This window comes from Chionomys nivalis, chromosome 13 (genome assembly GCF_950005125.1).
Source record: "Chionomys nivalis chromosome 13, mChiNiv1.1, whole genome shotgun sequence".
NCBI lineage: Eukaryota > Metazoa > Chordata > Mammalia > Rodentia > Cricetidae > Chionomys > Chionomys nivalis.
Genome location: NC_080098.1, coordinates 47,431,217 through 47,451,866, shown reverse-complemented (window position 1 = coordinate 47,451,866; position 20,650 = coordinate 47,431,217). Strand labels below are relative to the sequence as shown.

General features: G+C 39.9%; 1 protein-coding gene across 3 annotated transcripts in view; it reads left to right on the top strand.

Annotated features, from left to right (window-relative positions):
• Positions 1-20,650, top strand: part of Cdkal1 (CDK5 regulatory subunit associated protein 1 like 1) — a 633,981-nt gene that overhangs the window by 306,211 nt on the left and 307,120 nt on the right. The gene's annotated exons all lie outside the window — the stretch shown is intronic.

The following is a 20,650-nucleotide window of genomic DNA, read 5'->3' as shown; positions in this document are numbered from 1 at the left end:
TGAGACCTTGCCTAGTTGAGAACTACTAATCCATTGCATTCGTTTTGAAAGCCACGGTCAGTTGGGCTGCTTTAACTGTCTTGTCTTAAGCTTGAGGGTGACTTTTCAATTTCTCTTTTTTCTAGAGATAGACAGGGACCAAGTAGAATGAAAGGAATGTTGGACTTGAAACTCTTCGGGATTCATCTGTGAGCAAAGGAGAAGTGTTCTAGAGACTTCTATACATTAGAGTTTAACCTTTAGGTTACGTAGCCAAATGTCAAACTAGAAAAAAAAATAGGCACGTGTCCAAGGAGCTGTGGTGTCTGATGACAAATATCACATAAAGCCAAGCAAAGAACATCAACAAAGGAACAATTGTTTTAATGAAAAAGAACATTCTAGGATCCACAATTATTACTAGAAAACTATTAACTGTAAATTCAGAGTCTGCGCCTCGAGCCCAAGTGCTGCTAGTTGTGTGTGTATAATAAGGAAACGGGGCTTCTTTTTCACCCAGGGCATTCTTTGCACCATTTTTTTTTTTGTGTGCAGGAAATTATGTTTCAAAAAGCTTAAAGTAAACATAGTTGCTAAATTTTGCTGTCCAAATGCCAAGTTATTTAAACATTGAAAACATTACTGGGGTAGGGGCCTGGAGAGCTGGCTCAGAGATTATGAGTATTTGCTACTCTCCCGTCCACATTGTGTGGCCCATAGTCTCCCATAACTCCAGTTCAGTACATCCCTTGATGCCCTCTTCTCTCCTCTGTGCCCTCTACCACACACAGCAGACACTCACTCAATAAATCTGTTAATATTTATTTCAGTGATTTGATTTTAGGACTAGTTGAGAGTATTATGGAAAAGGCACCCCAATATCGGGAGCATAGTTTAAACATCCTTCCAACAGTTGATGACAAATTGGTAATTGTAATTTATGATGGAGACATGTTTCTGGTTTGTTCTTCACATTTTCCCTGCTCAGTCTTTCTATAGACCTGTGATTTATAGATTGAGTTTCATGCTTCATACAGTATCAGCTGATTATTATAACTTGCTATTTTAAAATGAGTCAAAAGCATGTCAACTTCTACTTAACACTTTGACTTAACACTTGAGAAAGCAAGTGCTTTTAGTTAAAATGGGACTATGGCAGTCTCACTGTGTTTGCAGTAAGTGTGAGGCACGCATGGCAGAGGCCCGACAATGTGCTAGATGTGTCTTTGGTAGGAAGGGGATTGGGCTTCACTGATATGCAGTTGATGGTGACATGCCAATTCCTTTAGATTGGAAAGAAAAGTTGATCTAGATTCTAAAGTAGTTTTGACAGAGTTCAGGTAGGGAATAAATACAAGTTAAAAAAAAAAAACAGTTGCTCAAAGGTGTCAAGCAAGTCCTTCTTGGAAAGAATCCAGCATTTTAATTGGTGGCAGGATTGTAGCCACAGATGCTGCCTTCATACCACGTCCCAATGCAGTCCATATAAAGCAGTGATTGACTTGTTGGCCTCCCAAAAGGTGATCTAGAGGCCCTTATAGTAATTACAGATGTGGTTCACTGTAACTTTATTCTGTATCTGAGAAATACCAGATGGTTAGTTTATGAGTTCTAGAAGTGACTAAAAAGTTCTTTTTTCTTTTTCTTTCTTTCTTTCTTTTTTTTTTTTTTTTTTTTGTGGTGCTAGGAGGTGGGTAGGCATCCGAAGAAGCTGGATATGTGCCCTCAGCTCAGCTCCATCCCCACCCACCTCAACTTGATAACACATTTTAATTGTCAGGACATTGCACTCTTTTATTCTTTGCTTTAAAACTGGCCTTTCCTCCCTCACTGTCAGTTATCTTTAGAGTGCTCAGTAAATGAGTATAGAAGATGGAATAAAGGAAGACTCTTCTTCATGAAAGAAACTGTAGAGACCACAGTATGATCATAAACTTTGAAATCATCACACTGTGACCAATGGAGACAACAAAGGATGATAATATAAATGAATTTCGAGGATACGAGCTTACCACAAGAAGTCATGATTTTACATGTACTAAAAGTAGTGATTCAGGGAAATGTACCTCCCTGGGAATAGATCATCCAAAAAAAAAAAAAAAAAACCAAAAATGAACAAAGACAGATAAAAATGGAAAAGTCCAAAGTCGAGGCCTTTTGGAAATAAGAACTATTAAACTCCTAGCACTTTGACAAGACCTTGAAGTTGCTGCCATCTTCCCATGGTGCAGATCCAGGTTGTGATGGCAAATATACCATGTGTGACATAAAAGGTTCCCTATGTTCCAGAGTCCTAAAAGCTTTCAGAAAGGAGAGCAACTCAAGATATTCAGCCCCTTGCCCAACAGTGTATCTCCCTTCTTTATTGTCCACTCTGTAGGAATATATCACTCTACAGAAATAATTGGCTTACGTAAGATGCTGAGATAAATTCAACAAGAAGAAAGTAAAAAAGGACAAGTGTAAGCTGAGACTGCTTGTTCGTTTCCCAGCCACCCAGACCCAAATAATCAAACAAAACTGTGGTAATTACAACACTGTTTTGCCTATTAACTTAGACTTCTTATTAAGTAACTCTTACCTCTTCAGTGAACCTATTTCTATTAATGGGTTTCTATTGGCATGAGTCTGTGGCTTACTGTTAAGGGTCCGGTGTGTTACTCCTTTGGTAGCTATGTGGCATCTTGTTGGGTACCATTTTGCAGGCAGAGATTGCTTGTTTGTTTCCTGGCTGCTTAGACTCGAATAATCACACAGAAACTATATTAACTACAACACTGTTTGGTCAATAGTTTAGGTGTATTTCTAGCTAACTCTTAGATCTTAAATTAACCCATTTCTATTAATCTGTGTATCACCACAAGGCTGTGGTCTACTGGTAAGGTTTTGGCTGGTGACTGGCATCTTTCTTTTTTGTCAACAACATGGCATCTCTATGATTCTTCTCTCTCCCCCCTCCCTCTGTCTCTGTCTCTGTCTCTCTCTCTCTCTCTCTGATTTCCTGCCTGGCTTGTCTCTGCTAAGCCATTGGCCCAAACAGCATTATTCATTAACCAATAAAAGCAACAAGGACATCCCATATCATTTCCTCTTTTCTGTCTAAATAAAAAAGAACGTTTTAACTTTAACATAGTAATAATTAGTAAAATTACATATAAGAAAACAGGTATCAAGCAAGAATTACAGTTACAATATTTATATCTATTCTCCATCAAAGATCCCAGAAGAATATAATATTACCTAAGTTAATAGGAAGTACATTGTAACCAACTTCCAAAGCTCTAGAATGGACAGAAACATCATGCTGCCTGGACAATTACCCAAAGTTGTTTTGTACCATTGGGACATCCACCTTCAGACTACAGGCCCATAGTATTCAGAAGATTTTTCCATGAAACAGGAAGTTTGAAAGACTCTTTCACCTATCTTGGCAGTTTGCCAGTCACTTTATTCTGTATCTTATAGAATGTCTTGAGGTTTCTTCTGTGAAGCAGGAACCCTGAAAGACCATTCTATCTTTTGAAATGTTTAACAGTCACTTTTTGGTGGGTCCTGCATGTCCAATTTATACAGCATACCATCAGTCAGTCCAAGCAAGAGTAGTTTCTTGCCCAAATGGTTAGCAAAGTCCATATTGAGCCTCTTCAAGGGGGTCCTGTTTAATCAAACCATATTAGCCAGTAAGGAATCCACAGCTCTCTATCCTCTGTGGAAACAAAAGCAGAACCTCTTTTCCAAAACAACATATCCTTAGACCCAAATATTGAAGTCAAGATACCTTTAAAACGTATATGTTGGTTTAACTTAGCAGCCCATACAATGAAATGTCTCTTTGTACTTAGCTCATTCATAGTCAAAAATTCAAATAAAATAAAATAATATACATAATCCAGATTCTCTGTGTATTTTCCATCTTTACGTGGCTTATTTTTCTTTACTCCTTTAATCTCTGACTGTACTCTGTCTCTTTAAAGACTTTGTTTTATTCTTTAAAACTATTTTTTACAACTGTGTATATACTTTTTCTTTTCCCTCTCAAGCATATGTACATTTTTTAAACACACTGTGACCTGTTCAGAGGTTAATTTCTGTCTGAATCTGTCTCATTTTCTGAGCAGGAACATTGTAAAGTGATAAGTTGTGTGCTTTGGGCAGCCCTGGTTTCTGGCTTTGCCTCTCTCAGCCTTTCAATCTGGTGGAAGTACCTTTACCGCCAACTCTGGGACTCCCAGTTGGGAGCTGTGCTCACCACCTCAATTCTGGGAAGCAGTTGACCCATGCTGCCACCAAGTAACTTGCAGAATGTTGCCCACAAACCCCATTCAAGTGCTCAGCCTCCTGAAAGAGTCAGAGCTGTTCCTGCCACTAGCATGAAACAGGAAACCTTCTTAAAGGATCTGTACAGTTTTTGCTGCTACCACTGAGTCAGAAAGCCTTCTCTTAAAGGAATTGTACCTCTGCTTGCTTCTATCAAACAGAGCCCACCTGTGAAAATGCTGCTGCCTTGAAGCCGTGCTTAACTTTGATTTGTTGTGTCTAGAATTTCTTTCCAAGCTCTCTTAGGTTTTATGTAGATATAGTCAGCCATGTTGGCATGTCATTTTGTAGATGGAGTCTATTCATTCATTTCCTGGCCACTCAGACCCAAATAAGGTAAGGTGCTGAGGAGAGCAACATGATGGAAATACAAAACTGCAGCAAAGGGAAGGAAGGACATAAGGGGTTGAAACTGTCCAGGTAAAAGAAGCTGTTTATATAATAGCTCTGAGTCTTAGTACCCCAAAAAGGAAGCTATCCTGATGATATTATTAGTACAATATGGTCTTTTTGTAATCCTGGCATGCTTCACACCACAGACTTTCATTAAGATGGCCTACACAAGAGAATTCTGATCCTTTCACATCCATGTGACTTGTTAAAAAAAACAACTCTTATGAGAAAGCATGCTCCAGTGCATGCACCTTCACCCCACAACCATTGAAAAGAAAAGTTACTTAGGGGGGAAGCTCCAGAATTTCTACTGATTGAAAACGAGGTATGGAAAATAGGTCAGCTGAGGCTGTCAGAGGGCTTTGTCAAGAGTCTGGCATTCTGTTTGGCAATTTGCATAATGGATACTGAATAAATACAGAATAAAGGGAGCAAGATTTCACCATTAACAGGCAGACAAGGAGTGAAATATCCCTGTGAGACATCTGCAGTACCGTTTTTAATGTATTGTCTTTCAGATTATTCAAAAACTATTGACAGAAATGAACATAAGTATCTATAAAAGTGTGTGGTATTCTTACATTTGCATATGCTATTAGAAATAGTAGTTACAGCAGTGAATTGAAAACATTTTGCCCCATCTAGCATTTGCTGGTGCCTCACCGTCTCACAGGTTAGCAGTAAGCTCTTTCTTTGGTCAATTAGGATCCATAACATGCTTTTTTATCTATCTCCATTCTCTTGTTGCTTTAGTACCCTTCTAATGTGTATATATTTAAAGTAAAAATTCATAGACCTAAGTTTTCTTTCCTCATTCTGTAAGACCATGGTTGGTAATGTGTCAGATGTGATTTTTAAAATTGTTTTTATTGAGCAATATATTTTCCTTCACATCCGTCACTTCCTCTCCCTCCCCTTCTACCCTCTCCCATGATCCCCATGTTCCCAATTCACGCAGGAAATTCTGTATTTTTCTACTTCCCATGTGGATTAGATTTATGTATGTCTCTCTTAGGGTCCTCATTTTTGTCTAGGTTCTCTGGAATTGTGAATTGTAGGCTGATTTTTCTTTGCTTTATGTCTAAAAGCCATTTATGAGTGAGTATATATGATATTTGTCTTTCTGGGTCTGGGTTACCTCACTCAAAATCATGTTTTCTAGATCTATCCATTTGTCTGCAAATTTTAAGATGTCACTGTTTTTTTTTCTGCTGTGTAGTACTCCATTGTATAAATGTACATTTACCCATTCTCCAGTTGAAGAACATTTAGGTTGTTTCCAGGTTCTGGCTATGACAAACAATGCTGCTATGAACATAGTTGAGCACATGTTTTTGTGACACAGTTGAGCATCCTTTGGTATATACCAAAAAGTGGTATTTGGCGCACGCCTTTAATCCCAGCACTCGGGAGGCAGAGGCAGGCGAATCTCTGTGAGTTCAAGTCCAGCCTGGTCTACAAGACCTAGTTCCAGGACAGGCTCCAAAACCACAGAGAAACCCTGTCTCGAAAAACAAAAACAAACAAAATAAATAAATAATAATAATAAAATAAAAATAAATAAAAAATAAAAATAAAAACCAAAAAGTGGTATTGCTGGGTCTTGAGAAAAGTTGTTTTCTAATTTTCTGAGAAATCACCACATTGACATCCAAAGGGGCTGTACCAGCTTGCACTCCCACCAAAAATGGAGGAGTGTACCGTTTTACCCCACATCCTCTGTCATCAGTGTTTTTGATCTTGGCCATTCTTACAGGTGTAATAGAATCTCAGAGTTGTTTTGATTTGCATTTCTCCGATGGCTAAGAATGTTGAGAATTTCCTTAAGTATCTTCCAGCCATTTTAGATTCATCTGTTGAGAGTTCTCTGTTCAAGTCTGTACCCATTTTTTACTGGATTATTTGTTCCTTTAATGACCAATTGAATTCTATGTATATTTTGGAGATCAGACCTCTGTCCAATGTGGGGTTGGTGAAAAACTTTTCCTGTTCTGTAGACTGCCATATATATTTTTTTGACCATATCCTTTGCTGTACAGAAGCTTCTCAGTTTTAGGATGTCCCATTTATTAATTGTTTCTCTCAGTGACTTTGCTACTGGGGTTATATTTAGGAAATGGTTTCCTGTGCCAATGCATCCAAGTGTACTTCTCCCTTTCTCTTCTATGAGGTTCAGTGTGGTTGGCTTCTATTGAGGTCTTTGATCTATTTGGACTTGAGTTTTGTGCATGGTGATAGATATGATCTATTTTCAATCTTCTACATGTTGATATCCAGTTATGCCAGCATTTTTTGTTGAATATGCTTTCTTTGTTTCATTTCATATTCCAATGGGATTTTTATAGCATCTTTTTTCCCCTCAACTGATACTTTCCAGGAAAGTAGAAAAATATGTAAATAGATTTTGTACTGTTAAATGCTAAATATTTTCTGGGTTTTGACAAATAAAAGTGTGTTTTGGATGATTTTGAAAAAACAAAAAACAGAAAAAAAATTCTTATTTCTTCCATCTCTATATTTGTGAGATTGCACCTGACTGCTGGAGCAGCCCCTGGCTGTTGGTACTCACCTGAATTCTTCCATTCATATTTCCAGCATTTGCAAACAAACATCAGGAGACTAATATAGTCTCAGAAGAAGGGGGAGGGAATAGTTTGTGCCATCTGAAAATTGTGAGGGAGAGGATGGATAAAAAACTAACTGGGGAAGTTCATATTTATATCTACATGCACACATATATATATATACACATAAACGTGTGTGTGTGTAAGTACACATGTGTGTGTCCTGGTTATTGTTTTGTCAACTTGATAAAAGCCAGAATCATTTGAGGAAAGCTAATTTTAATTGAGTAAATATCTCCACCATTGGCCTGGGCAGATCTGGGTGGGGGGCATTCATTATTATGATGATGTTGATGATGATGATGATGATTGATTGATTGACACTGTAGACTGTGTCACCGTTTGATTGATGGTTTTGGAATTTATAAGAAAGCAGCAGAGCCAGCCAGTAAGCAATATTCCTCAGTGGTCTCTACTTCAGTTTCTACTACCAGATTTCTTCCTTAAGTTCATGCCCTGACTTCCCTCAGCGACAGACTGTAGGCTCTAAGATGAAATAAACCTTTTCCTCTTCAAGTTGCTTTTAGTAATGATGTTTATCACAGCAATAAAAAGCAAACTAGTGTAGTGTGTGTATGCATGCACATTTGTGTGTGGTGTTTCTGTGTGTTTGTGTGTATGTGCCAGAAGGGACAATTTGACTGGAAAGAAAGGGATCACAAGATAAACTGAGGAATCATGGGGGACCGTCGTATGACAACCCATAATGCAATACATGTGTGGAAATATCATAATGGGGTTCACACCCAGCACCCATTTGCTAACTTACAACCATCTGTAACTCTAGTTCCAAAGGATCTCATGCCCTCTTCTGTCTTCTTCAGACACCCAGTACATACAGGCAAAATATTCATGCACATAAAAAAATAAATAAATCTCTAAAAAGTAAAATGCCATAATGAAACCTAGAAATTTATACTCTAAAATAATAAAACAGGTTTATCAGCTTTTATTAGATGTCTGATTCTCAATACTTCCAGGAAGAGAAGATATGAATGGGAAAGGAACAGTCTGACTTTCTGATAGTTTGACTATTTCTGATAAAAGATGATATTAAAGTTTTGTTCTCATCAGCAAGACAGTAGGCTCCATCCAGCATTCTACTCTTTGCATTCCTATTTGGATCTGGGTTGTCTGATTCAGCAGCCTCAATCAAGCCTTCCTCTGAGACACCTAGCATCTTCACTGTGCTTACATCTCAATCTCGTTGTTTGGAGGATGCCTACTTGTACCATGGTTCAGCCTCTAATACCAAGCGAACCCAAGATGCCCAAGTAGTTTTCAACTCAACAAGAAGTTTTAAGTCATCTATTGCTTTCTGAGCTTCAGTTTCTAGCATCAGATCTGATTGATAGAACCTCAAAGTAGCATGAGGCTGAAGGATGCTCACATGAGCAGACAGACTGGATTTCAGGGCAGAGTACACTGTTGTCTAGGTTTTCTTTCCCTCATTTTCTCTATGAATGCCCTTTTGATTTATAAATGTTATTTTATATTATACTATATTTCAAGGGGAAAGTACTGTTTTGTGGATAAAACCCCTAAGTATGGAAATAGTTTTGGATATCTCTATTTTACTAAGGAGCACAATGGATAAATGCCTTGTCTATCAATCATTTTTATCCCCTTCATCCTTTATAGAGAAATCGCTGCCCTGAAGGCTCTCCTGTAACTCTCAGCTCCAAACTCTACATTATGTAATATTCCTAGGAGTCTAGACCCAGTGTGTGCCAATCATTTTTGGTTACCCTAAGGTACCTTCATCCATGTTGTGGTTCTGGGCTTCTCTTGCCAATGGCATCTCTCTTTGTCTCTTGCCTGTGTACTGACTGGCTGAATATGGCTCATAAAGTACAGTGGTGTGTGTGTGTGTGTTCATTGCAGAAGAGACGTCTCCTTAGAATTAAGTGGAAGCATAGGAGTGAACGTGGAGAACTTACCTGGCCCTTTATAACGTCTATGTGAAAAACTGAGGCCACAGTCCTGTATGTTGAGCCACTTCCCTCTGTGTACATACCTGCTTTCAAAACTGTAGAGCAGCCCTTTTGAATATAGACAGGCATCTCAGTAGTTTTCGTGATTCTAGAGTATTTGAGAAGCCTTGGAATTTTTATATGGTTCCTTTACAGCAGACAAATAATCCTATTTCATCTTTAGTATTCGGTTTACATTTATATAAGAGGGTCTAAGACATATATGATTTCATTTTTATTTTCATTGTTAAAAGCTTTGGCAGTTTGCCAGATACATTATTTCTCTAGAGTAAGTGGAGAAGACTTCAAGTCACCTGTTAAAATTATTAGTTCAAAGAGCGGGATGCACTATGTATGGGTTTGGTCTTCCTCATTCATTAAAGATGCTAGTTATGCTCAGGCCACTGAGGAAAGTGGACTTCTAAGTTAACAAGCTGTCAGACTGCTTAACAACCAGGCAGTCAATATTCTTCAGTAACTTCTCTCTGAATTTCACAATCCTTTCCCTGTTGATGATGTCTTTGTTCTGATAGCCTTCTAAAGGCCTCCTTAGGCACTAACTAATTCACCTCTTAATAAGATGAAATTCTTGTATTTTATATCAGGTAGGTAATGGAATTCTCAGGTGATTCAATGTGTAGAGCGGAAAAGCTGGTAATGAACTTACTGGTTCATAGAATTGTTGAGGGACTCATTTCCTTAGTCTGCTATGTATTTATCATCTGTGGAATTACTTGTTCATATTTCATGTCTGATATATATGTACATGGGCCACCACCTTCCCCACACACACTGTCTTACTTTTCCTGCTCCAAAAAATAATACATGTGAAAATGTTAACTTTTGCACATCTGGTTCAAAAGTTTTAAATGTCACTTAACAATAAATAACGACTGTCTCCTAAATTGCAGACATTGGAGTTGTATTTACATTGAAATAACAGAAGTAAAATAGATGGCAATAGACACAAAAGGTCTACATGGAATGAGTAGTAATTTTTAGCACTGGGGGATATAGAATATGGGCCCAATAAAAATCAATCTGTTTAGAGCAATGTGGAAAGTATGCAAATTGTTGGTCAATTTGAAATACATTTTTATTAGGATTCTATCGTTGTGACTCAGCACCTCGGGGAGGAAAGGGTTTATTTTGGTTTCTCTGTCTCTCTCTCTGTGTCTCTCTATCTCTCTGTCTCTCTCTCCCTCCCCCCCCTCTTTGTGTGTGTGTGTGTGTGTGTGTGTGTGTATGTGTGTGTGTCTTTCAGTTTGTCACTGAAGGAAGTCAAAACACTGACTTGGATACAGAACTGAAGGAGAAACCAAGCTTACTGGCATGCTCCTTTTGGTTTGGTGAGACTGTTTTTTTAATACTTGGCCCACCTACCAGGGGGTGGTACTTCTCACAGTGGACAGAGCCTTCCTTCAGCAATCATTAATTAACAAAACAGGCTAAAGACTTGATTGTAGACAAATATGGTGGAAGCATTTTCTCTTTGCAGAGTCTCACTTCCCTGAGGAATCAAGCTTGTGTCAAGTTGATGTAAAACTGACCAGTACAAGAGAGAATTGGATCTTTTTTTTTATGGAATGTGCTATAGTGGTCTTAAAATCACCATGGGAAGTGTACTGCCTGGGAAAGGGACATGTTTTGGGTGAATGTGGCCCTAACAGTTGGCAACAAAGACATAATCTTGGTGAATGTATTAGCACACACTGGGGTCAGAGGCAGTGTTGCCATCAGTTTAGGGCCAGTTGGACCTATATAAAGGGATTCTGTCTTTAAATAAAGGGGGAAAAAAAGAAATCCTTATAGTTTACAAGTTAAAATATGTCCAAACAAGCTTAATACCCATGATGGTCTTGTAGTGTCATGTTGAATCTCTGTGTTTTTTTGTTCAGTTTAAATGTTAGATATTACATTAAGTTGATTTAGCTACTATATGTCAATTTTATTTAATTTTATGTTTTTCAGCTTCTCCTCGGTGCCTTTATGTTTAGCTGCTATGGTTAAGTTCCATAAAAATAGGTTGCTAGTAACAGAAACTAGGTTGGGGCTATCACTCAGCTGGTAGAGTCTGACTTGGCTTAGGTCCCCAGCACTGCATGCCCATAATCCTATCACATGGGAGGTAGAGACTGGAGGATAGGAAGTCCACGGTCATCCTCAGCTATATAGCAGTTTGGATCCTTTGGAGCTGGGCTTGTGGGTGGTTTTGAGCCTTCGCAAATCAGCTTGGGTCCTCTGAAGGAGAAGAACCAGTATTACTGAACCCTCTTCTGCCCTTGCTTAGCAATTCGGATTTCAAGGCCATCATGGGCCACATGAAATTTTGTCTCAAAAGCAAAACAAAATAAGTAATCAGAAATGAATTCTTTCATGATTCTGGAGGCTAAAATTCTAGTTGAGTTTTAAGTTAAGAGAGTTAGTTCCTGTGGAGAGCTGGGGGGAGAGTCGTCCTAATTTCTGCTTGCTGCTGGAGATCTTGGAGATCATGTTAGTCAGGCCTGAGGCTGTAGATGGTTTTGTCTCGCTGTCTCTGTAACACAACACCCTCTTCTGAAGCACTAGTTCCTGGGCATGTGATTCAGTGTGACTCTGTTTTCACTTGATTATGTCTATAGTATACTCTTTAAAAAAGTCTCATTGACAGGCACAGGGCTTAGGACTTCTTTTCCAGGCCACACTTCAAGGCACAGCCTGCTCAGTGTTTGGCCCGTGTTGTCCAGTGTCCTGCTTTCTCCCCTTTGCTGTTTTCACTGTATTATATTTTAAGGGATTTCTTTAGAGATTGTGGTGTCTTAATTTGCATCAGTCTAGTTTGGATTTGAGTCAGTTTGACTTTAACAGTATTAGAGCGCTGCTACTTAGGCCTTTCCTTTCCCCAGGCCTCGTGTTGCCACCCTCAAGGCTGCATCTCCCACGTGCTTGCACATTCATCCCGTCTCCATAACTACCTAGTGATCCTTCACTGCTTCTCATTTCTTCATGTAGCTCCCTTTCCTTTCAACCTAAAGGTCTCCGCTTTGTATTATCAGAAAGGCAAGTCTGTAATACAGATCCTATCATATTCTGTTTGTCAGGAATGTCTAATTTCTTCATGTTTGAGGGACTGCTCAGGACATAGAAGTTTTGGTTGATGGTCTTTTTCCTTTATCCCAATGATTTCTTGCCTCTACTTTCTTTTGATTAAAAAAATCAACCATTCATCTTACCAAGAGCTCCTTGTGCATGCTAAACTGATTCTGTTGATGACACCCTCAGTACTTGTCTGTACTTGAGCTTCAGTGACTTACTTGTGATGTATGGAGGTCCAGATCCCACTTCGAAGAACAGACAACCTACCGTTCCTCTTCGGATCCTCTTCTGTAAATCAGAAGGTATTGACGTTATTGTCCACATGTTCTTTCTCCTTCCATTTCCTGTTCTTCTGAAACACTCCTATTATGTGTACTCCGTGTGCTTGGTGACCAGTGACTGGCCTTCACGGAAATCTCACATGTTCATTTTTCTGATATTTTTCTTCTTTGCATCCCTCAGGCCTCAAGTAACCTGTTCGTGAACTTATCAACTTGTCTGCCAGTTCACACATCCTGAAAAATTGAAGTGAACTATTATTTCATCTCATAAACTTTTCACACTGAAATTTTAGTGTGTGTGTGTGTGTGTGTGTGATTTTTGTCTTACTCATGGCACTTTTTATTTAGTAGGATATTTTTATCCAGCTTTCATGTAGTTCTGTAGGAATGTTTTTCTTTAGTTCTTTGACTGACTGTATTTTAAATGCTGATTGAAAGTCTTTGTGTACTGAGTTTAATTTCTGGCCTTTCTCAATCTCTTTCTATTGAGCACCTTTGCCCTGTGTTTAAACCAGATACTCACAGGAAGAATTGGGTTGCTGTTTTTGAGAAGTTGACATTAGAAACAACCTGAGGCATTAGCTCTGGAAAACAAGCACTTAACATCTCTAGGTCTTGTTATTGTTGCTTATTGATGCCTTTACAGAATTAATTTTGTAATGCCTGTACTCTAGATCTTGTGTATTTTTGCATTTAAACAAAATGTTTTCATAAATACACAGAGCCATAAATTCCCTGGCTTTTGCATAGGGGTCCTATGTGAGCATTACTCTATGCCTCCATTGCTCAGTCAGATAGGTTATTATAATTGTAGTTTTCTTTGCCTCACTTGCTTGTAGAATGTCTCAGATTTAGAGAAAGGTGAGAGCTTGGCACCTCTGCAAGTCTTTACTAAGCATATTCATAACCTGAATGAATGAGCATATGCACGTGTGAGCACACCACACACACACACACACACACACACACACAAAAGGGGGCTGTCAGAGTTAGGAGAGAGTCAGAGTCCTGTGCATGTCAGTCTTCTAAAGTCACAGGAGTGTGTCTGTGCTTTCTCAAGTCCCCCGTGAATACCACATTCTTTACTTTTTCTTTTAAGCCCCTTGGGTTGCTTATTGTTTGTCCCAACTGTTCTTCATCGCCTCAGGAAGCCATGATGTTAAACACTTGGCAACTGATTATTTTTGACAAATGCCCCGGCCAAAAGGCTCTTCTCACTGGGTGAACGCCAGGTCATGTTAAACAAGCCAGCTATTGCAGACACACTGGCCAAATAGTGGCAGTTTTCTGGAAATGAGACTTTGAAGGAGCTCTGGTTCCTGACAGGCTGTGGGTGTTTACCCCGAGAGAAGGCCATTGCTTTTCAAGAGTACATGGAGCCAAGGTGGGGGATATGTGTAGGGTAGGTTAGAAACGCATATGGATCTTACTATACTTCATTCTTGTTTCTGGATTAAAGACACTCTAGGTTGCTGTAAGCCTCTGGTAATTTCCTGCATTCTTTAAAATATAATTATGATACATTTGGACACTGACTTTATTGTTTGGATGGATATGTGGACTTTCAGAGATCTTTGCGCCACCATTCCTTTTGCCATCATAAGTGTTGTTTGTGTCTGGAGAGGGTGGCCTGTTTGTCAGGCCATTCATGTGTGAGGTTAAATCAATTTTCTTCCTTAACTTTTGTGTCTCACATCAAAGGTGCCATCAATCACTGAAGATGCCATCTGCCCTGTTAGAGCTTTGGAGGAGGAATTTGTGGCATTAGTCAGTGACTGGCAGGAGAGATCACTGTTAATTAAGTCTCCATCATGGAAAGTACAGAGATTTACAGATAAAATAGTTATTTCATTACATCCTTGGAACTCTGGATACCTCACAAAAAATGACATTCATAAGCTGCATATTGCCTGTGACAATTATTTGCTTTTCCTGCATTAAACTGATAACTTTAATTTAAAACCTCATTGCATATTTTGTTCCTGTTCTAACATATGCTTATGTTCTATGGTTTCTGCCTTTTGTGTTGCTGATGCTGCTGTTGGCCTCCTGCATAGTGAGCCTTTGTTTACTAGATGGTTAATGTGCCCTTCCAAGGGCTTCTTTGTCTTTGCATATCTATTAGTTAGATGATTGATTACATGATATCTCTTTACTAAATTGAAAGGAGACCAAACTAGAAATAAATTGCTATACACTCCATAGTTTTGTAGTAAGGTGTAAAAACACGGACCGTTTGGGAAGAAGCCCTCCATAAATGGAAAGCATCTTGTGCAACCTAGAAGACATGATTTTACTGTCATGGACTAAATGCAGATTTTGGTATGCTTCACTTCTAGTCCCGGCATGTTTTGTACATCTATAATGGGTTTATTTTAACATCCTTCCTACTGACTGTTAATTGTGTGGCCCAGTCACAGAACTAGAGGCTTTGGATCAGGATCAGGGCTGTCACTCTTCTGAGAAGTTAAATGAATTATGGGCAGTCCGTTCACACCTGACTCTTGTAGAGAAAGAAACACCAGTTTGAAGGATCATGCTGACATATATCTTAAAATTTCCCTTCCATCTCTAATTGTGAGCCTTTTGAAATCTCTTTAAAGTCATTTTGGTTGATCTAGTTTAGAACATAAAAACAAAAAAGCCCATCAGAGACCCGTCCTTCTGTCATGACATCTCATCACCGGATATTTTGGATTAATCATCGCATGCCACTGTGACAGCTGTGCCATGTTTGTCTAAGGCTTTGTCAAAGAGGCCTAGAAACCAGGCTCCTGTTCTGTCCTGTGAGCACAGGAACTCACTCATGTGACCTGAGTCCTCCTCTAGATTATTTCTTCTGTGTAAGCCTTATTCAGTTTTTTTCCATTGCAAGTGTTACCTGTGCTGCAGACAATACAATGTAAACACAAAATTCACAGAAAAGCATCTCAATGAGATCTCTGTTAAAGATTGTTGACCTACTAATGGACTTTTAGAGACTGGATCGTTTTGATTGCTGAGTCCACGTGGACTCTCACACAACCCTCTGGCAATTATTCTGCCCTTTGGAAGTTCCTGGGGACAGCAACTACTCTTCTTTATTCATTTTCAATTTGATCATTGAAAGTTTGTCTATTTATTGTTGGATTTATTTTTGCCCATGTCTTTCAGATTTCTTAAACAGCTTTTCCAGGAAAGTTGGATAAACACGGTGAACATAGTAGTTCATGTTGATAATTCCAGGACTCAGGAAGCTAAGGCTGGAAGTGAAGTACAGGCTAAGCTGACTACAGAGTGAGACTGTGTCTCCGAAAAAGAAGACAACACATTGACGGTGTTGGTGCTTGCCTGGCCTCTTCTGCCACTGCTGCCTTCTTGCCTAGTGCAAAGAATAGCAGGCTAAGTGCTCACAAGCCAATGCGTCTTCTCTCAAAGCAGTGGCAATGATACATTTGTAAAGACATTGCAATGGAAGATGTGCAGTCTTTTGTGCAATGTGCTTACTCTGCAGTTCTGAAACTCTGCATTCATTCCTTAAGAAACATTTACTGTGAAGGATTGATTGTCTTTGTAGTCATCGCTGGAACAGATAACTGGGGGAATTAAGTTCCAAAGAGCAAAAGAAGTAGTAGTTGTTGCTGTTGTGGTGGTGGTGGTGGTGGTGGTGGTGGTGGTGGTGGTGGTGGTGGTGTGTGTTTTGTCTGTCTCACGGTTTCAAAGATCCCAGTCTATTATTGGTTGGCATTGTTGCTGTCAGTCCTTTATGTTCACTTTAACAACTGAGAAGTCAGATGACAGACAACAGTTAATATGTGATATTAATTTGGTAGTGTATATGGCTTTTGTTTGTTCTTTTAATTAGTAATCATGTACAGTTCCAATGTCTTTTCTTGACTTGGTAGCTCTCTCTCTCTCTCTCTGTGTGTGTGTGTGTGTTTCTATACATGCGAAGTAATGCTCCATTGTCTGAATTGGGAACAGGGACTACAAACTGGCTCTTATGGGATGGGAGGCAGAACTTCTGTTTGCTGCCATCCCACCTCACAACTGGATTGTAGTATGACACCTGAGCCAAAAAATGGGGCATAGTTAGAGCCCATACTACTCCTGGAGTATAGCAGGGCCATATATAGCAATGTTCAATCTACAAATAGATCATGTGGAAGCTGGAGCCAAGCATACACTGCAAGGTTGAGCTGTCCTGGGGAATGCAGGTTCTCCTAAGGGATCAAGATTTTGTTACTGAATGATAAAACATGGTGTGTTGTCTTTAGGTGGATGTGGGGATCCTCATACTGTATATTTTAGTGTTTGGCAAAAACAAACAAATTAAATTATTGATTCTTTACCATTTTAGAGGCACAAAAAGTGAAATGGTGAATGAATCTAAGGCAGTTAGGGTTTTGGTTAGTTAGAAAATCTTCTGTTTGGATAGGAAGTTTGCAAAAAGCATAGGGCTCAGTAGCTGAGTAGCAAACACTCTTCTATGAGTTTTCTCATTAAGTGAGTGCCTTGCATCTTTTTTTAAAAAGACATTTGCAGGCTTCTGGAGTTTGATACTATTCATAATTAGTGCTTCATATTTATAAATAATTAGATTATTGTTGAGTAATGCCTTATAAAATAGTATCACACTTGCTTTTGATATGTAGAAGTTTTAGAATAAATCATCTACAGTTGAGATTTATTAATACCTAGTGCCGGAAAGAGTCAAGATGAAACTTGTGTGTCTGTGAGTACTGAATTTGCTCCCTAGGATGTCCAGTCTTAGAAACATTGAGCTGCTGGTGTTCATTGCTACTCAGTAGACAACAAGTGTAAAGTGGGAGGTGGCAAGGGGATTGCAGGGGAGGGCAGGCCCTAGTTTATAGGTAAAGTCTACCCTGACAGGAAACTCAAGGTTTACTGGCCAGCCAGTCTTGCCCACCTGATAAGTTCTAGGTTCACTGAAAGATCTTGTCTCTTAAAGCAAGATAGCCAAAGAAAGCATCCCACAAAATCATCTGGCCCTGGCGTGTGCACACATGCACACACACACACACACACACATACACACACACTAATGCACACACAATATGATTTATCTCTTATCTCTAGGACTGAACTTTGTTACTATTCTCAAGAAGCCCCCTGATCTCTATCGGTGGAGCCTACTGTGTTTAAAGAGAAGTAGATTAGAATCTCACAAGATACCGGACACAGTGTCCGTAGACTCACTAGCCAACTATAGGACCTGAGCTTCCCTTTACTTCAGCTCCAGTGAAAGCACTGATGTGGGAGGGCAGTTGGACCAGCTTGGTGTGGCATACAAAAGGCAGAGCACAGCCTGCTATTCAGCCTTGAGAAATTTATGCTGGTTTACTAATTTGTACTTTAAGTCTATAGGGTATAAGTGCCCCTTTGGGGTCCCTCTGTTAAAAGTGAATCCCCATCCTGACATACTAATAAGGGGGCATTTTATCTGGACTTTTTCAGGTGTGGCCTTTGGGAGATGACAGGGTAGAGCACCTAGGATGAAAACCTGGTTATTTCATTGGAGGAGACCAGGTCACTTGGATACTCTTGTTTCTTGCCATGTGATAGTTTCAGTCCCAGCAAGACCCTGTAAGCTGCATATGTATTAGTGGCTTCTCTACCCCTTTGGTTATCTTGTGCCTGGTTGTCCTTTGCAGAGTTTCTGTCTTACATTATATATATACATTATATATATTTATATAATCCAGCCAGAAGGCTGTTACCAAGTGTGGACTCTTCAATTGCCAGAGCTGTGAGTTAGCTGCGAAGATGCTGAGCTCTTCTCTTGATGATGTTAACCATGATGCTCTCTTGGGTTGGTGGGCATAGAGTGAGCCACAGACCTCAGTCAGTCTATGGCATCAAGGGCACATGAGTTCTCCAGAGTGCTAAGCTGTGATTTGGGGCAGATTGCTAAATGCACTTTTTCACTTCAGGTAGTTACTGTGGGGCCAAGGAGTGTAATCCCATCCCAAGTCAAGGCACATCTGGATCTCCTTACTCTAGCCAGCATTGCCTCCATCCCTACCTCCCAGACATGTTTTATTTTATGTTTTTAATCCATCTATTTTTATGTGTATGGGTGTCTTGGCTGCATGTACATCCGTGTACCATATGTGTGTACCTGATGCCCATGGAGACCAGAAGAGGGTAGTTCCTTGGAACTGTAGTTATAGTTGTGAGCTGCTTTGTGGGACTCTAACTGGATCCTCTGCAAGAGCAGCAAGTGCTCTCAACCCCTGAGCTATCCCTCCATCTCCCATACATGGTTTATTGTTAGCCTTTTTTTGCACATTTACTTGGCTATTCCTCAGGAACTAATGTAGGTTGGGGAGTAATGTTACTGGGATTGCTCACACCTTCTGTCAGGTTCCCAGACCTTGTGATCCGTCACATGAATTCAGATGAGACATGCAGAGTAGTATAGACAACGGGCAGAAAGCTTATTAAATTATAATAGGAGGCACCCTCAGGTGGAGGGCAGTGGCTAAACAGCTATTGCATAAGAAAGCTCTGTTAGCCTGAGTATAGATAATAACCAGAAACCACTATATTAACCTACATTTTTAAGTGTGTGTGTTCGTGTGTGTCCGAGTGTGTCTGTGTTTTACTGAGGATTGAACTTGGGGCCATCTCCATGTTAGGCAAATGTTCTACACTGAGTTATGTCTCTAGTCTTTTACATTATGTCTAGACCAGAGAGCTTTGCTGAGGAAATTGGCCTGTTTTTGTGATTGTATTTCCTTTTTTTTTTTTTTAGACAGAATCTCACTGTGTACCTCTGGCCGTCCTGTTCTGGAATTCACTACATAGCTCAGAATGGCCTTGAGCTCACAGAGATTTGCCTTCCTCTGGCTCCCAAGCACTAGGATTAAAGGCGTGCAGTAGCACACCAGGTCTGGATCAACTCTTAAGGGAAAGAAGAGCAGTGTCTTTATTCTAGCAGCTAAGGATGCCATGTCTTCTTCTGGGCCAGAGGCTGGACTCCATCACATGCTTTGAAAAGTATTGAACAGTACCAGTAGCCTATGATTTCAGCTTCTGGGTTTAGAAGTTGCTTCATGTAGGGAAGGGGTCATCCTCAATGACTTTCCAGTCTGCTGCTGTCTGACTGACAATGCACAGGTAGGCCAGTGCACAGAAAGGGTGTCAGAGGACAGGTCGGATGCCAGCTGCACCATTGGGCTATGTGTTCTGATCTTAGATTCTGTAAAGGAAAACTCCTGCCTAGGTTTGTGCTCAACTGAGATCGTGAGTGTGACTCAGATAATCTTGTACACAAGGATGCTGTTTTGTCAGTGGTAAAGGAACAGACATTGCCCCCCTCAGTAGCCTTAGGTGTTAGTTCCTCCACGCTTTTAGGGACCTCAGTTTAGACCATCAAACTGGGAGGGATTCTGAATAGCTTCAGTGCTGAAAGGAATCAAGATTATTTGGTACAGGAAAGCAGAATTGGGTTCTAGTAAAGATAAAGCTTAAACACAAGCATTGAGAAAAAAGAAAGGAAGATACATCCAAGACAGTGAGTGTGGTCAGTACCGTTGCCTTAGCAAAGGGTTGCAGAAAATAATCCTGCCATGGGTCCAAGGTCCTCAAGAGAGAGTCAAGTTCTGTCTTAGTGTTAACCAAATATATCTTCCTGGTGACTCTCAAGTTCTAGCTCAGAACCTAAAATCATTTTTACCATGTCCCTCCCTCTCTTTGATATGAGAAGGATGTGAGGTGGTTCTTGAGATGCTTTGGGTGGAATTCCCGTCTGATAGGATGCAAGTAGAAGCCACTAGAATTGCACAGGGAGTGTAGTGCATGTTCAGGAGTCTCTGTTGAGATTCTTAGAAAGCAGCTGCTTTTATCTGCGGACAGAGGAGGCCTCCAGCAATTGGTACGTGAGGGTATTTCCCCTTCTGTAGTGTGTTCAGTTTGAGTCCCTAGCAGATCAGATGATGCTGTGCACTGCTGAATGTGCTTCATTGTTATGCTGATGTTTTAATATTAATATCTGTTGGAACCA